Here is an 18,660-nt window from a genome sequence, read left to right as displayed (position 1 = left end):
TGTAACAGGCTACACCATCTCCTGTCAGTGTTGCCGCGGCCATTCCCCTGTGTGCACCGGCACGAGAGAGAGCTATTTCCTGGAAGAGCAACACAGGTGTGTCTACATCTTTTTCAAGATTTCATTCCACCGGTGCATTTCTGGATGTGGTCGTTCCCTGTCCCCAGCTGACGGTCATAATCGCTGCATCACTTGCTTGGGCATTCAGCACACTGAAGCAGCTTTTGTGGACTGTTCATGTTCTCATTGCGGGAACATGACTATCTTGGCGTTGAGATCGAGACTCGCATACATCCGTGAGGGTGAAGTCCCCATTCCTATGCCCCGCTCTAGTGCCCCTTCTGGCCAACCCCAAAAGAGAGCTACTGCTCCATGTGGTATGGGTGATCTGAGGATTACAGTGAGGGCTTCCCCACCCCGTGGGCCTCTCACTCCTCTGTCATGCCGCAGGCGGTGGAGATTCCGACCGAACGTGCTGGTCCCTCTGTAGTGGACCGACCAGTCATTTTGTTCGGGGCTACTCCTGAGGACAGGATGTCGATCGCATTTCCTCCCTCTGGGAGGGTAGCGTTGCCTGAGCCGGATCCAGAAATGTCAGCTATGCTGAAACGGGCTGCCAAAACGGTCACCGTGTCCTGAACCGTCTCGGTTGGATGATTGGTATCTCGGGGCGGGCCGTGCTGGTCCTCAGCGCACCGCAGCAGTGCCCTTCTTTCCCGAAGTGCATGAGGAGGTTATGAGGTCGTGGACGGCGCCTTTTTCTGCCCGAAACCCGCTTAGTACCTCCTCCCCCCTCACTACCCTTGATGGAGGAACGGCTAAGGGGTATGTGGCTATCCCTCCAGTGGAGCAGTCTGTCATGATGTAGTTGTATCCAGCGGCCGCTACCTCTAGGAAAGGTGATCCGCGTCTCACCTCCAAGGCCTGTAAGTTCTCATCTGTACTCACGGGCAAGGCTTACAAAGCCTGTGGGCAAGCCGCTTCCTCTCTGCATGCCATGCCGTTGCTGCAGGTCCACTAGGCCAAGGCACTCATGGACATGCAAGAGAGTAGTCCAGACCGTGAGCTCATGAGTGAGCTCCACACTGCAACTGACCTCGCCCTCCGGGGCACGAAGGTTGCAGCTCGTGCAGTCGGTCTGGCGGTGTACGACCCTGCAAAGCCTTGCCACCCTGAGCCCCCTCTTGTATCGCCAGCCAGCAGCCAGGTGCAGTTCGATGACCCAACTACGCCTTCTCACGCACCCCCTGCCGAGCTATGGAGACAGATAAGTGCTGCACCGCACCCTCAGACCCCATTTTGGGCCGCCCCCAGGCCTTCCAAGTCGGGTCCCTGTCATCCACTTCGCTGCCCCATCCCGGGTACGTCTGTGGTGCCCCTGGTCCCCCTCGCTCAGTTTGTGATAGCCTGGAAAGCACTTCCCAATCTGTCCAGCGGGCTCCTCCGTACCATCAGACTCATCTATACGATTCAGTTCCTTCGGCACCCGCCTAGGTACAGGGGTGTTCACTTCACTTCAGTGTTGAGCGAACATGCCCCTGTCATGCTTCGCAGTCCTACTGGCGAAGGACGCGATAGAGCCAGTCCCTCCAGCCAATATGAAGCAGCCAATATGAAGTACTTCTACAGCCTGTACTTCATTGTACCCAAGAAAGAGGGTGGGTTATGGCCAATCTTGGACCGGCGTGTCTTGAATCGGGCCCTTTACAAGCTTCTGTTCAAGATGCTAATGCAGAAACACATTTTCGAATGCATCCGTTGCTGAGATTGATTTGCAGCGATCAACCTGAAAGACGCGTACTTTCATGTCTCCATCCTCCCGCGACACAGGCCATTCCTGCACTTTGCGTTTGAGGATTGAGTGTATCAGTTCAAAGTCCTACCCTTCAGGCTGTCACCTGTTGCGGAGGCGGCCATTGCTCCCATGAGAGAGCGTGGTGTTCGTATACTCAACTATCTCGACGACTGGCTGATACTAGCTCAGTCTTGGGAGCAGTTGTGCGAGCACAGGGACCTGGTGCTTCGGCATCTCAGTTGCTCAGTCGCCAGTTGGGTCTTCGGATCAACTGAGAAAAGAGCAAACTCGCCCCCGTGCAGAGGATCTCTTTTCTCTGTACAGAGCTGGACTCGGTCCAGCAGACGGCACGCCTCACAGAGGAACGTGCCCGGTCAGTGCTGAACTGCTTGAATACTGTCAAGAGAAGAACAGTGGTACCACTGAAACTTTTTCAGAGGCTCCTGGGGCATATGACATTCCCAGCCACAGTAACGCCGCTGGGTTTGCTTCATATGAGACCGCTTCAGCACTGGCGTGAAGTGCCCCTAGAACAAGGCGTGAAGTGCCCCTAGAACAAGTGGCCAGGTATGCTGTGGTCTCCACAGATGCCTACAGCACCGACTGCAGGGCCACGTACAATGGGCATGCAGTAGCGGGGATCTAGACGGGCCCCCAACTGCATTGGAACGCCGCTGCTCGGCAAGCATGGTCCGTACGGACAACACTGCGACCATTGCATATATCAACCAGCAAGGTGGTCTACGCTCCCCTCGCATGTCGCAACTCGCCCGCCATCTCCTCCTATGGAGTCAGAAGCATCTGAGGTCACTTTGTGTCACTTATATCCCCGGCCTGCTCAATCGTGCCGCCGACAAGCTCTCACGACAGCCTGTGGCCCAGGGAGAGTGGAGACTCCATCCCCAGGCGGTCCAGTGGATCTGGGACAACTTCGGGGCTGCACAGATAGATCTGTTTGCCTCTCCGGACTCGTCCCATTGCCAGTTGTTCTTTTCCCTGACCGAGGGCACTCTCGGCACGGATGCACTGGCACACAGCTGGCCCCAGGGCCTACGCAAGTATGTGTTTCCCCCACTGAGCCTTCTCGCACAGACACTGTGCAAAGTCAGGGAGGAAGAGAACCAGGTCTTGCTAGTTGCCCCTATTGGCCCAACCGGACCTGGTTCCCCGAACTGATGCTCCTCTCGACTGCCCCTCCCTGGTCCATTCCTCTCAGGGAGGACCTCCTCTCTCAGAGACGGGGCACCGTATGGCACCCGCGTCCAGACCTCTGGAAACTCCATGTCTGGTCCCTGGACGGTGATATACCACAAGCTGTTGTAGACACCATCACTTCTGCGAGAGCACCTTCTACGAGGCATGCTTACGCTGTGAAGTGGAACCTGTTCATTGAGTGGTGTTCTTCTCACTGAGAAGACCCCCGAAGATGGGATCCTGTATGCATTATCTTCATTGTTTTGTTTATTAAAACAAACATATAAATAAAAATTTGTTTACCAAACTGTTAAGTACAAATGAATTCAAAATAATGGTAATGCTTTACAATAAGGTCCCATTAGTTAACATTAGTTAACCAATATTAACTAACAATGAGCAATTCATTTGTAACAGTATTTATTAATCTTCGGTTCAGGTTAGCTCAGGTCCATTAAATAATATTAAGATATAAAAATGTTGTATATTAATATTGTGTTAGTAAATGTTAAAATAAACATGAACTAAGATTAATTAAAGCTTTAGAAGTATTGTTAATTCGCAGTTTATGTTATCTAATGTAGTTAACTAATGTAAACCTTATGTAAAGTGTTACCAAAACAACATACACTCACTGGCCACTTCACTAGGTAAACCTTGCTAGTACCGAGTTGGATCCCCTTTTGCCTTCAGAACTGCCTTAATTTATTTGTGGCATAGATTCAACAAGGTGCTAGAATCATTCCTCAGAGGTTTTGATCCATATTGCTGCAGATTTGTCAGCTGCACATCTATGATGTGAATCTCCAATTTCACCACATCCCAAAGGTGTTCTATTGGATTGAAATCTGGTGACTGTGGAGGCTTTTTGAGTATTGTGAACTCATTGTCATGCTCAATAAACCAGTTTCAGATTATTTGAACTTTGTGACATTATCCTGATATTGTGAGTTATCCTGCTGGAAGTAGCCATCAGAAGATGGGTACACTGTGGTCATAAAGGGATGGACTTGGTAAGCAGCAATACTCAGGTATGCTGTGGCATTTAAACGATATTCAATTGGTACTAAGGAGCCCAAAGCGTGCCTAGAAAATATCCCCCACACCATTACATCACCACCAGCCTGAACTGTTCATAAGGCAGAATGGAGTCATGTTTTCATGTTGTTTACGCCAAATGTTGACCCTACCATCTGAATGTCACAGAAGAAACTGAGACTCATCAGACCATACAATGTTTTTCCAATCTTCTATTTTCCAATTTTGGTGAGCCACTGAGCCTGTACGAATTCTAGTCTCAATTTCCTGTAGTTGAAAGGATTGACACCCAGTGTGGTCTTCTGCTGCTGTAGGCCTTCTTCTTCAAGGTTTGATGTGTGTTCAGAGATGTTCTTCTGCACACCTCGGTTGTAACAAGTGTTTAAGTTACTGTTGCTTTTCTATCAGCTCGGACAGTCTGGCCATTCTCAACTTACCTCTGGAATCAACAAGGCATTTTTGCCCACAGAACTGCCGCACACTGGATATTTTCTCCTTTTCGGAACATTCATGGTAAACCCTAGAGATGGTTCCGTACGAAAATCACTCAGACCAGCCCGTCTGGCTGGCAACAACCATGTCACGTTCAAAGTCATTTAAATCAAATTTTTTCCTCATTCTGATGCTCAATATAAACTTCAGCAGATCGTCTTGACCATGTCTACATGCCTCAATGCATGGAGTTGCTGTCATGTAAATGGCTGATTAGATATTTGCATTAAGGAATATTTGAACAGGTGTACCTATAAAGTTGCCATTGTGTATAAAACCTTTTGGTTCAAATCTATCATCATCATATACAGACCCTTTCCAAAAAATTAGAATATCATGGAAAAGTTTATTTATTTCCATAATTCCATTCAAAACGTTAAACTTCCATAGATTATAGATTCAGGGCCCACAACTTAAACGATTTCAAGTATTTAGTTGTTTATTTGTACATAATTTGGGCTTCCAGCTCATAAAACCCATGAAAACAGGATTTCAAAAAAATTTAATATTACTGTACATGAAATCACACAGTAATTACACAGTGATACCATGGTCATTGAACCAGGTTTTGGTTATTTTGGCAGTGTGGGCAGGTGCAAATCCTGCTGGAAAATGAAGGAAGCATGAAGTGCTCTGAAAATGTCCTGGTAGATGGCTGCGTTGACTCTGAATTTAATATAGCACAGTGGACCAAAGTCCTCTTTTCTGATGAGAGCAAATTTTGCATCTCATTTGGAAACCAAGGTCCCAGAGTCTGGAGGAAGAATGGAGAGGCACACAATCCAAGATGCTTGAAGTCCAGTGTGAAGTTTCCACAGTCTGTGTTGGTTTGGGGAGCCATGTCATCGGCTGGTGTTGGTCCACTGTGCTGTCCACTCAACGCAGCCGTCTACCAGGACATTTTCAGAGCACTTCATGCTTCCTTCAGCAGACAAGCTTTATGGAGATGCTGACTTCATTTTCAATCAGGATTTGCACCTGCCCACACTGACAAAATAACCAAAGCCAGGTTCAATGACCATGGTATCACTGTGTAATTACTGTGTGATTTAATTTAATATTCTAATTTTTTGAAATCCTGTTTTCGTGGGTTTTACGAGCTGGAAGCCCGAATCATGTACAAATAAACAACTAAATACTTGAAATCGTTTAAGTTGTGGGCCCTGAATCTATAATCTATGGAAGTTTAACGTTTTGAATGGAATTATGGAAATAAATAAACTTTTCCATGATATTCTAATTTTTTGGAAAGGGTCTGTAGTTGACTCTTGTCTGCCTTCACTTTTTTTAACCAACAGCTATTTAAAAAAAAAAAAAAAAAATGTATGAATGATATCGTAATAACAGTTTGAATGCTCAAAAATGAGAGATTTAAAACCAATGTTAGACCTAAACCTCCCCCATTTTACAAGTGAATGGATGACATCTGCCCTCACATTAGCAGTATTTTTTCCTGTTGATTTCCCTTTGTGTCTGATGAGGCACAGTTAAACTGTGGCTCGGCTCTGGGCCTAATTGGGTGGGTAATTATGGTTTGACACAAACGGACAGCCTAAGAGTTAATTAACCACAGTCTGGCAAATGACATTGAGAAGCATACTAGGAATAACGTTGCCTTCAAGTCATGTTGGAATTATGATATTTACGAGATGAGAAGCCATGAATGTAATTTCAAGTGGGAAACTCTGGATTTCCAACTTCCTGTGTTTGGGGCGTGTCAGTTAAAGACTCATGTCAGAAGCTAATTGGTATTGACCATAATAATTAATGTTGTCATTATGAATGTTGACAGTATAACTATTTTTGTGCACTGTTGATGAAGAATAGTGATAGAGTTTGCAGGCCATTTTTTTTTTTTCTTTTTTTTTTAGAGAAACATACTTCTGCATGTTGGCCTAAAGTAAAATATTTATTTGTAGGACAGCTGTGATTACCATACTTAGTTTGAGTTGCGGTAGTTTTATTGAAAATCTTTTACAGGGAAGCAAGAGAGTGAGAGAGAAACAGAGAGCGAGAGAGGTAAAATGACTCTGCATTTTCTTTGTTTCTTTGTTGACTCACACATACACTCACTCACTCACTCACACACACACACACACACACACACACACACACACACACACACACACACACACACACACACACACACACACACACACACACACACAAAAACAACAACCAGTTCCTTTCAGCGACATCACAGCATGAGTCCAGTGGAACAGAGCTTTCCAGAACCATCAGATGACACACAGGCATGTGCTCTCTGTCTGTGAATAGTGCTTTCCATAAATAGGGCACAAAACAGGGTCTCTTAAAAAGTGTATTCATTCGGGACTGTTTCTTAACACACTTCAGTACACTACTGGTTCTGTTTTCACAAGTAAGGTGTACATTTTAAAAACTTTTATTACAAAAATCCAAACTGATCACACTTGTTACACAGCTAGTCATTCTTTCAAGACCTGATCTCATGTCATTCAGTTATACACATTTTCAGTCCACATAATCATTGTTTCAAACACAATATTATTGTAATATGTAATGAGAACATTTGGTTTAATCTACGAAACACAGCAGTATGATCTTATTTCAATTTAGTACTTTTAACAATTAATTCATTTAATAGCAAACACTGCAAGATACAAATTTCAAATCCTTGTTGCTAAAATAATTACAGTAATACAGGCCACAGATACCACATTAGAAAATACACTTACATTATCTAATTTATGTAATTGAATCCATATTGTTTGTAATAGTATATATCCAGTGTGTTATCAAAAGGTGTGATGAAGTATGACACAGCAATGAGGTTTTAGGTAGAACAGAGTTTGCTGCCAATACAGCAAATGTTCTCACTGTACCATATGACTGAATCTATACTGTAGTCATAAGAGTGATATCCAGTAATATGGAAGTCTCTACCATGGTAATCTGTTTACAATATCACATGTGGCATACTGTAATATTTGATGCCATTTGTCTCCCTTCTTCTGATGCATCTCTCTCTCTTTCTCTCTCTCTCTCTCTCTCTCTCTCTCTCTCTCTCACTCTGTCTCTCTCCCTCTCTCTCTCTCTCACCCACACACACACACACACACACACACACACACACACACACACACACTTTTAATATAGTGGTAATAATCTAAGATAAATTGCTTTTAATGTAAAAAGAATTCATTACATTTTGGTTATCCATATCGGAAAACTATGTCTATAATCAATATCACTAGAAATCTATAGGGGTACAAAATGATTCATTGATTAACTTTATGAAAGACATGTTACTGAGAATGAAACGTTTATATAGATGAAACATATTTTGTTGTGAAAAGGTTACTTTGTGATTGTGTGTTTTTTTACTAAAGCACACTTTTGATAGCCTGGATGCCAGCCGAACTTAGCCCCGCCCGCAACATTTGAGGTCAGGAAGAATATGAGTATCTAGAATCTGAGTATGACGATGTCAGGCAACACTTTTGATGATCTGTTGTGATATTACTTTGAGTTTTGAAAATGTTAATGTCATTTTAATTGTCGAGAAGATCAAGACCTCAGCGGAGATGTAACAGCCTAAAATTCTCATTATAAGGGGAAATGTAGATTTCCATGTGAAATTAAATGACCTACTTTTCATGATGGGTTAGATTTATGTTACATAATAATAAGCACATCTAAAAAAAGTTTAGACCCAATTTTGGAAAGTGCCTAACAAATTGACAAGATCGAAAAACTTGTTTTTCTTCTCCAGTTTCCCTCCCTCCCTCTCTGCTTTCTCTTTGTCTCTGTGTTTCCTCAGGATGTTTTTAGAAGTTCTTCTATGAGTCTCTTTCTTCTCGGTTTCGTGAACGAGTCGGTCTTGTGACAGCGAGAAAGAACTTCCCCATGAGAGCGTTTCCCAGGGTACAAATACGCTGCTTTGATATGTCAGGTTTATGGATGTCAGGGTCTTGCTCTCATTTGCATGAACGTGTTTTTCTGTCTATGCACTTGAATTTTTGCATGTTCAGGACAAACTGAGCATGCACTCATGCATATATGCCTGAGGCTATAATAAATAATGAATATTATTACGTGGTCAACATATGACAAAGCAACTATTGTGCATATGAGGATCAGACCGACAGAAATATCCTCTGTGCATCAGATGCAGAGCAGAATCTGGTTTGCTTTTCTCTCCACGCAGCCGCACGTGTGTGATGTAAGTCAAAGCAAACTGGGTCATGGCAGCATGGCGGAATGCCACCGTCAGCACAGCGACTAAATCCTATTCTTCTGCACTTACAAATCCCTTTCAAAAAGCAAATTAAAAGCTAACATTGTGTTAACACTACACTGATACCAATGAACTTCATTCTCAACAGCAGGTATTTGCATTTTAATATGTTAGCTGCGAATAAAATTTCCATAAAACTGCCTCCTGCTGAAATATGCAAATATTAGGACTGATGCAATGCACTGTGATTAATTGGCTGAGGTCTCTTTCTCAGTTAAATTCATATATTTGTATTGGCTTGACAAAAATACATTCTGTATATTGCCAAAGCATTATAACAAAATAGAAAATAGCTTATAACAACTGAAATAGGATTAAAAAATGTAATAATAATAATAAAGAAATGCAATCATGTTCTTTATTAAACTTCAGTGCTTTACTCTATTCTCTTTAGATTTGCAGTGTATTATTTTTTTATGAATGTAAAGTCGATATTTGGATGTGTATTTTGTGGTAGACTCGACTCTCTCGAGAGAGCTGTAGGCTCAGTTTAATCATGTCATAGCATCGCAAGATCAAGCTGTTTATGTGGTGAAAAAAATCAATAAACAAACAAGCAGAGGCTCTGAAACGATAATAAAACAGACATATAGGCGACGGATAGATAGATAGATAGATAGATAGATAGATAGATAGATAGATAGATAGATAGATAGATAGATAGATAGATAGATAGATAGATAGATAGATAGATAGATAGATACTTCCTCTTGTGGGCAGATGCAGTACTGCAGGGCGCAGAACATTCCATTCTCCTCCCAAATGTAAATCACTGGTATTCTCTTTAAATTAGTATAACAATATTGTTGTCGTATTACACTGTAATTGTTTTTATTTTAAAGATCGCCAAGGTGGCTCTTGTCAGCGGATTTATCGCAGCGAGAGAAAGAGCGGGCATGACGATGTGGGATTGTGTGGAATAAAAAGGAGGAGGGATTATCTGACCGGATAGCAAAGTGACATCAGGCCCGAAAAATGTGTGTATGTGTGTGTTTGAGGTTTCAGATTCAGACAGTGTGACTGGTAAAGAGAGAGAGAGAGAGGGAAGGAGGAGGGGGTTATAGGGAGAAAAAGGCGTTTCCATTCTCAACCGGCGAGACGGTAAGAAACGCGCGAGCACGATCGAGTGAAAGGACGCTTAAAGTTTCCGTGGCGTCTTCGTTTATAACCACACTAACTTCATCATATTCGCACTCTAGTTTTGTTTCTTTTCGCTGAAGTTTTGACTGAACTGTGTTTGTGGTAAACTGGACTTTGAATTTGGGTGGCCAAAGCGCACAGCGGATCTCATCCATCACCACACCGAGTTCATCATCATCATCGCTGGATCCCCGAGCGCCCGGAGTAAGTCACTCATCTATTTGCCAAAACATTCTATGGTAGCATGGCATTCTTTGAAGTATATTGAAGCACATCCTTTGGCCATCATTCAAATGGTAGACTACGCGTACCACGGTAGCCTACCACAGTATGCTGTTATTTTGTGCTGTGTGTTAATTAATTTGGTCACATTTAATACGCCGCCATGCAACCAGACCGCTTTCATGGGCTCGATCCGGTCCGGCTGATTCCTCCGCGAAATATGTGCGTCTTTTAATAATTTAATTACAGTTGTGTCGATGAAACAGAATCCGAAAGCCTTCCAATTGTTTTAGAATAATGACTCAATTCCTGATTTTTAACTAAACGTCGCTTGGTTGTTCAGAGTGTCATGTTGAGAAATCATATTTCTTTTCTTTTCTTTTTTTTTTATTCAGCCATGGGGTTGCATAATGTATAAGTGATTACAATTTCGGGAATTAATTGAAATTCCTGTAGATTGTCTGCATTCACCACCGTACCTTTATTATTTTAACTAACAAAATCTGGCAGTCATTGAACACTTTTGGTTTTTATTAGCTTGGAGCTCAGTAAAACTGCTGTGGGAGCAATCTGGACTAACTCATAATGCAACCTCAGTCATGACAAAAACTCTCTTCCTCTTGGAGTCTAGTGCTTCCCTGTTCCTTTCACAGCCCATTTTTTTCTTCTCGCTTGAACAAAATTAAACCAGATCCAAGTGTGCAAGTGCATGACCAGATGCATTATCTGACAGTCACACAGGTGTGTGCGTTTCCTGCACCTGGAGAATGGTTTCTGCTCTCCTATCTCATATATTGATTTGTGTTTTGCCTGTGGTAAGGGAAGGAGGCAGCTCAGCAGAAATACACTTCCCTCATTGTCCTTTTGTGTGTGTGTGTGTGTGTGTGTGTGTGTGTGCGCGTGCAGAGCTTTTCAGGCTAGGATTGTTTGCTGGCCAAAGATGCTGGAAACCTTGTTTAACAGAAACTTTAGACCAACAACAAGCCAAACCCCAGCTATAGTGTTTTCTTCCGGTCCTGGCAGTCTTCAGTTGCACATTTGGTATGGAAAATGAATACAGAATTGAAAAGAATTTAAATTCTTAAATACAGAAATACATTTCCATTTTACATATTGCATTGTCATTTTGCATATTACATTTCAAATGGAATATTGCTACCCATAAGATTCCATATGTTGTGACCCAAAAATGAGTCGCATGTCTGTTCTTGGGGAAAAAACAAATCTGAATGCAAAATAATAATAATAAAAAATAATAATAATCTTTCATAGCTGGAATAGCAAGATACTTATCAAGGGAGAAGCAAAATGTCTTCCATATCTTTTGCTACTTATGTTAAGAAACACTTTTTTTTCTCTTACACTTACTTGGTAAAATCTAGTTGAATTAGGCAGTTAGGCACTAGTTGAAGCATTGATCTAAATTTTGTTAACTTATGCAGATGTTTTTTGTTTTTTTTTTGTCCTGCAGCAACCTGTTTTATTATCTTCACTGCTGTCTCTGGTCATTTGAGAAAAAGTTTGCTGCCTTTTCTTGGATATTTGACAGGAATAACTGGCATTTGCTCTTGTCCGGTCTTCATTTACATACATCTGGCAGATGTTTTTATCCAAAGCTGTGAACTTGCTTTCAAGTTGTACATTTAATCAGTTCATGATGGGAATCAAACTCATGATGATCTTGGCATTGCTCATACTATACTCTATTGTTTGAGCTACAGGAATTTCATTTTCCTCCTATAAGTTTTCCATTTATTCCAGCATTTTTTATAAAGAAAATTAACTTTTGGAACACTTTTCAGAATTCAGAAATTCAGAATTTGAAATATACCCATCTGAGTCAGGAGGACCAAGTTAATTCAATTCACCAAAATTCAACTTTCTATGTAGGCTGTTACATTCAAGTTTTTAGAAAGGCTGTCACTTGCTTTTGTTCCTGTCAGTTTTTGTTGGAATTCTGGAAATGTTATTTTGTCATAATACTGAATGACACTGGATTGCAAACAAAAGCATTTGATGAGGAATGTTCTAGTGCCATGCAAGTCTCTCTTGAGTACTGTTACATAAGATCCATTTGGGGTTTCAGGTTTACTGTAAAAGTGTGTGTGTGTGTGTTTGTGGTTGTTCTCTCTGGTAAATCTTAGTCCTGCTGTTCAATCTCCTGAGTGATAGAATGACCGTGCAATTTTACATCCGGTCCAGTCTCACTCACAAGGTCGAGCTGAATCTATCCTCTGCCGAGTGATTTAAATAGTCAAAGGTTCACAGCACATCTGATCTATAGCAATGTTTTTTTTTGTTTGTTTTTTAACTGAGTGGAATGGATGCTCCAACCAGCATTTTTGCAGTCGATACTGACCACCGATTTCTTGTCATCATGATCTGCCGATTGACCAGATCACTTGTTTGGATTGGTTTTTGGACTTTTGATAAAAAGGCTACCATGGTTCCAAATGCCATAACTTTTGATTGCTTTGAGATATCAACACAACATTTAGCCCAGATGCAGTTGACATCATGTCAAGCATGAAACCATTACTTTTAAATATGCCACTTGAAATCATGTGAAATCATTAAAAATGTCTTCAGGGGTTAAGGGGTTAATAGTATAGTTATCGTTATAGTTATCGTTCATGGTGAGTACGGCCTTTACACACACCCAAACATAATTTTGTTTTATATAAAGCAAACAACAAAGAAAATTAGAAGCACAAAGCAATTTTTGACAACATTAACAATATTAACTACGACAGCCGGACTTTAAATGAATACATTATTTTGGTTGGGTGATTTATGGTATAACATACTACATGTTCAAATAAAGTTATGAAAAAAAAAAAGTTTTATAAAATAAACCTCACATTTCAGCCATTCATATCAAAATGATAAATGATTATAAATATTTTATTTTATCCATGAATAATTCTAGATACCTTATTATCCGAATTGTTTCGATTGTTAGAATGAACATTAGTTTATTATTCATCAACAGGTTAAAATTTACAGCAGTGCATAACAAGTTCCTTCAGATTTTCGCATTGGTCTGAACAAAAAAGCAGACAGGTAAATCCACTCTCTGACTGTAAGTGTTGCCCTGGTAACGGCTGTACACAATGCATACAGTTAATTAGTTTAAAGATTTATTCCTATAATTTCCCTCAGCAGGTTGTAAAACTTCACTGCCTTCCACCATTTCCACACAAAGCGAAATCTGCGCTATATGCTGCACCTCTGTGAGACTGTTGCTAACTTTGCTTAACACTGGCAAATGTTTACAGTCAGTCTTTAAAGGGGCCTATTATGCAAAATTAATTGCAAAATTAATTTTACAAGGTGTTTGAACACCGATGTGTGTCTACAGTGTGTATACAACCAGCCTATAATTATACAAATCCACCCAATACTTTTTTTTTATAATCCCCATAAATAATTAACAAACTCTCCAAATGCGTGGTTTCAGATTTCCCCCTACTCTTATGTAGGAGTAGGGAAGCCCCGCCCCTGACTGGTGACGATCTGCCCTATTAGCATAGATCCCGCCCTGAGTGAGCCACAGTGACTGCAGTCACCATTTCTGTTTACTCGCTGTTGAGGATATACGATGTCTGTGCCAAAAAACATTACGTTCTGTTGCTGGATGTACCAACGAACATAAGAGTTTCCATAGACTCCCGGCATCTGAGTCACTGAGGACACCATGGTTGCTACTCGAGGATGGATCAGTACCAACTGTTCGTGATCCAGTTTACAGTCTCCGGAGCGATGGTCACGGCAGTAATGAAAGGAAGAGCAAACGCGCATTTTTTTACAGTTCATCAGAGGTTTTTTTACAGATATAAAGTTAACCCGTTTATTAAGCACCCCCTAAAAAGGCATAGCCTAAATATTTTTGTTTACTGTTAGTTGTAACAAGTGTTTTTGTGTAATTCGCTGTGTGTGTTGATGGTAATGCAAGGGAGAGAGAGAGTTTATGGATAATACTTTAATGCTCATTTCTTATGGCAAGCCGTTTTAACATTTAATCCTTAACACCTACTAGTATCTATTTTTATGCTACTAGTACTTATTTTTTTAGATAATAGTATCTATTCCATTAAGTACTATTGCTTATTCTTTAAGTGCTAGTGCCTATTCTTTAGATACTAACTTATACCTTTTTAAAAGATACTAGTAGTTATTCATAAGGTACTAGTTCTTATTTTTTTAGAGACGGGTTCTCATTCATTAGATACTAGTACCTATTAAATAGACACTAGTACTTATTAATTAGATTCTAGTGCCTATTAAATTGGTACTAGTACTTATTTATTAGATACTAGTACTTATTCATTAGTTACTAGTCCTTATTATTAGATTCTAGTACTACTTAATGGAATATATATACTAGTGCTAGTAGAATAGTATACTAGGGCTTATTTTTTAGGTGTCTACTAGTGTCTATTCGTTAGATACTAGTGCTTATTCTTTATGTACTAGTACCTTTTTAAAGATACTAGTACTTATTTGTTAGATACTAGTTCTTATTTATCAGATACTAGTTCTTATTCCAATAGTGATTTAATTATACCTAACTTGTTAAGAAAAAATAGAACTACAGTGCTTATTTTTTAGTTACTAGTAACATTTTAGATCAAAGATATCCTTACCTTAATAGATACTTGTACTATTTAAATAATCAGTATGCAAATAATATGTTGGATATTAATGAACCAACAACATATCAAAGAGAGATGTCACAGGAAACAGACTGAATTACAGAATGCCGTTTTTATAATAAATATAATAGTCTAATGAATAGGGGTATGCAAAATAGTGCATATATACTCTTATTTTGACATGACTCTCATTCTCAGATGCAGATTAATATTCCGAATTTTTGATTAAGGAATTATGAATGCTCTCTAAAAGTTCCAATCTTTGGGTATTGTGGTTGTTTGGTTGGTGGGTCTGAACCGGTTTTTGGATCTACTTAACTGTTGTTTGAATTTTATTATTGGCAGTTAAGTCTTTATTATAGCCTACTGTACATTCAAAACAATAAATGTCATTAAACATATATCTTTCCTTGTGTTCATGCTAACCAATTAGCTAGATAAACCAACAAAGCCAGTTACTTAAAAAAATTCAATCTTCTATAGCCTTAGTTTAGCCTATATTAAAATATGAACTCTGATTGGATGGTTGAGAGTATACTCATGTTTATGTAATGGTCTGTTAAAAGAAGATATCTCTTAATATTTTCTTACTAGTTCCTTATGAGGTTGAAGATATCTGCAAATTAATAGATACTAGTAGCTATTCTGTTTTGATATCATAATTTATGACTAGTAATTATTCCAATATTGACTAGTATATTTTTAAATATTACTAATAAGTATTCATTAGATGCTAGTACTTATTTATTGTATACAGTTACTTTTCATTCGATACTAGTACCTATTTAATAGATATTAGTAGTTATTCGTTAGGTACTAGTACTAATTGATTAGACACTAGTATATTTTTTTAATTGTAACTAGTAACATTTCTTATCTTACTAGTCACAACTGTTTTTTTACTCGTCTTATGTTATGACTAGTCAGAACGACCACTGTAGAGTTCAATTAAAAATCCTACTAGTTAAATAAAAAATCTTACTAGTAACATTTGGAATAAATACTAGTATCTAATAAATAAGTATCTATTGAATAAGTACTAGTAGCTAATTAATAAGTACTAGTATCTATTGAACAAGTACTAGTATCTAAAAAATAAGTACTAGTACCTAATGAATAACTACTAGTATCGAATAAATATTTACTAGTAGACACAATTGGAATACATACTAGTCAGAACTGAATAGTTGATATCTGAATGACAGATCCCCATAGAAGTCAATGGCAACAATTTAAAATGTGTTACTAGTATCAAAAGAATAGTTACTCACTATCGAAATAAGTACTAGTATCTAATGAATACGAACTAGTATAATGAATAAGAACTAGTATCTATTTAATAGGTACTAGATACTAATGAATAAGTACTAGTATCTAATAATAAAGACTACTAATGAATAAGTACTAGTATCTAATAAATAAGTACTAGTACCAATTTAATAGGCACTAGAATCTAATTAATAAGTACTAGTGTCTATTTAATAGGTACTAGTATCTAATGAATGAGTACCCGTCTCTAAAAAAAACAAGAACTAGTATCTAATGAATAACTACTAGTATCTTTTAAAAAGGTATAGTATCTAAAGAATAGGCACTAGCACTTAAAGAATAAGCAATAGTAGTTAATGGAATAGATACTAGTATCTAAAAAATAAGTACTAGTAGCATGAAAATAGATACTAGTAGGTTTTAAGGATTAAATGTTAAAACGGCTTGCCATACACTTCTTGTGCTGTTTTAATCAGCTCCTACGGTGATTTTATGGAGTAAAAACGGACGCTTCATCTTTTGTGTGATGTACAATAAACTTCATAAAGCTCATCAGTAAAGTTTTGGCCATCATTCGGACAGGGTCCACTACAACAGGCTTATACTAATAGTGGATAAAAGGAAGATGACATAATTATAACCATAATTAAACTAAACTATACCTGTTCTATCGCCAATGCAGCATATATTTTCTGGCTCCATAGGCATCATTGTCCGACTCCGGTTCGAACTGAACACTGCTGACAGTTTCTGACATTTTCAATGTGTGAGATTGTCCTGTTTTGTTGCCATAGAGCTCTTGAAGCTCTGCCTTCTTCTAGAAACAGGATGGGAGCACCGTCTCATTTGCATTTAAAGGGATACACACAAATTTTTTTTTTTAGTTTTTTAGTTTTTTTTTATCACGGTTTATCGTCAAACCGGTAACTGTTTCCTCTCCTAAGACGTCCTGAAAACTAAACCCATTTGAACAGGGCTTTTACCTGGTATGTGTTTTACATCTGTTTTTATGCTTTTTTTATTATTTTTTAACATTGCATTAAGAATCACTGGATGGAAAGACCAAGATGTGCATGCATTCGAAAAATGTGCATAAAAAACTTTGGAGCTCATTTGAGGCAAATAATTTTTTATCTAAAGAAGACATGCGCATAAACTATGATGGAAACACCTTTACCAAATAAATCCCTCAATGCGCAAACACGTGTGACTTTACCTCAACAGTGGATGTGATTGCATAACTGGAGAACGATCGCATCACACAGCATCTCAAATGTTGGTTTGGTCATTCTGAAATGCCCGAACCAAAGTCTGTCATCAAAATGAATTGGTTTAACTCCCTCCCAGAACCGTCTCACATGATTGCGTTCCCAAACACCAGGCATTTTCAGGTAAGATAACCTGAAAGCTTTTATTGGGTTTCGTCTGCACGCTCTGAGCCGCAACTCATTTATGATGGAGGAAAAAAGAGAAAGTTTCTTCCCATATTGCAGCAACATCCATTTTTTTTACAGATATTTATGCCAGTTCCCCAGGAAGTGATTTATTTTTTTTGTTCTTATGAATATGGAAACGGTGCTTTATTCACAAATGTTTTATGCAATATTACATTTTTTAAGCACAAGTTAAATTCTAACTTCTGATGGAAACATAGCTATAGTACTGTAAATGTGCATTGTAAAACATCTTTAGGAAGTTGTTCAGACTGCAAACACATCAAAGGATAAAAAAAAAAAGAAAAAAGAAAATCTGTGGACTAACGGTTGCTGAGTGGCCAACCAATCTGCCCTCTGCAATTTCTCTCACATTCACATACTGAGATGCTCGCAGGTACACACTCACAAACACATGCACACAGCACCCTCATAATTCTCTCCCTCTTCAGCCAAATGAAATGTCTCGCTGGGAATAATTGGATTTGATAAGACCTGATTCAGTTCAGACTTCTGCACTCAAATTGTGGTGCTACTGAAAGCATCTGCCAAGGACCGAAGCACAGTATGTGTGTTTGTGTTTGAGTGATGGTGGGTGTTGAAGTGGGAGTTATTAAGTAATGGCAATGTAATGTAACCTGTTTACAGCACACTGTGAGCTAATCTTTCCATTTGTTAATTTACAGAAAACTGAACCAATCTTTCTGATCAAATCATTTACAGAATACTTTAAACTGAACTTTTGTCATTTGTTAGTTTACAAAGTATGGTGCACTGATCACTGAATACAGTGTTCTGGGAGTTTTTTTTTTCACAAAAGCTTTTGAAATTCAGATAATTTTCTCTTCCCTGATCGATTAGATTGTCAAAATATTTACAGGGCTATTAACTAAAACTAAGCCTAACACAACAACAACAACAGTAATAATAATAATAATAATAAAACTATCAAGCAAAAAAAAAAAAAATTGTTACTTGAAATAAAATCAACTAGCTGCCAAAGCAACATTTCATTTAGTTAATGCTTAATGTAGTAAAATACTAAAAACAAAAAAATTAAAAATATTAAATTTTGAAGATTTGAAATATTAAAATAAAACTATAGTAGATTCTCATTGATACTAAAATAACACAGACATTTTA

The 18,660-nt window shown here is 39.0% G+C and overlaps 1 protein-coding gene across 1 annotated transcript in view; it reads left to right on the top strand.

Annotated features, from left to right (window-relative positions):
- Nucleotides 1-9,719: 9,719 nt before the first annotated feature.
- The window catches only part of pea15 (proliferation and apoptosis adaptor protein 15), a 59,262-nt gene continuing 50,321 nt past the window's right edge, over nucleotides 9,720-18,660 (top strand). Inside the window, exon 1 of the mRNA XM_084109769.1 lies at nucleotides 9,720-10,142. The gene's annotated coding sequence lies outside the window, so the exon portion shown is untranslated. The remainder of the gene's footprint in view (nucleotides 10,143-18,660) is intronic.

This window comes from Abramis brama (assembly GCF_963993115.1).
Source record: "Abramis brama genome assembly, chromosome: 3".
Classification (NCBI taxonomy): Eukaryota; Metazoa; Chordata; class Actinopteri; order Cypriniformes; family Leuciscidae; genus Abramis; species Abramis brama.
This window is presented reverse-complemented; position numbering and strand designations above follow the sequence as displayed.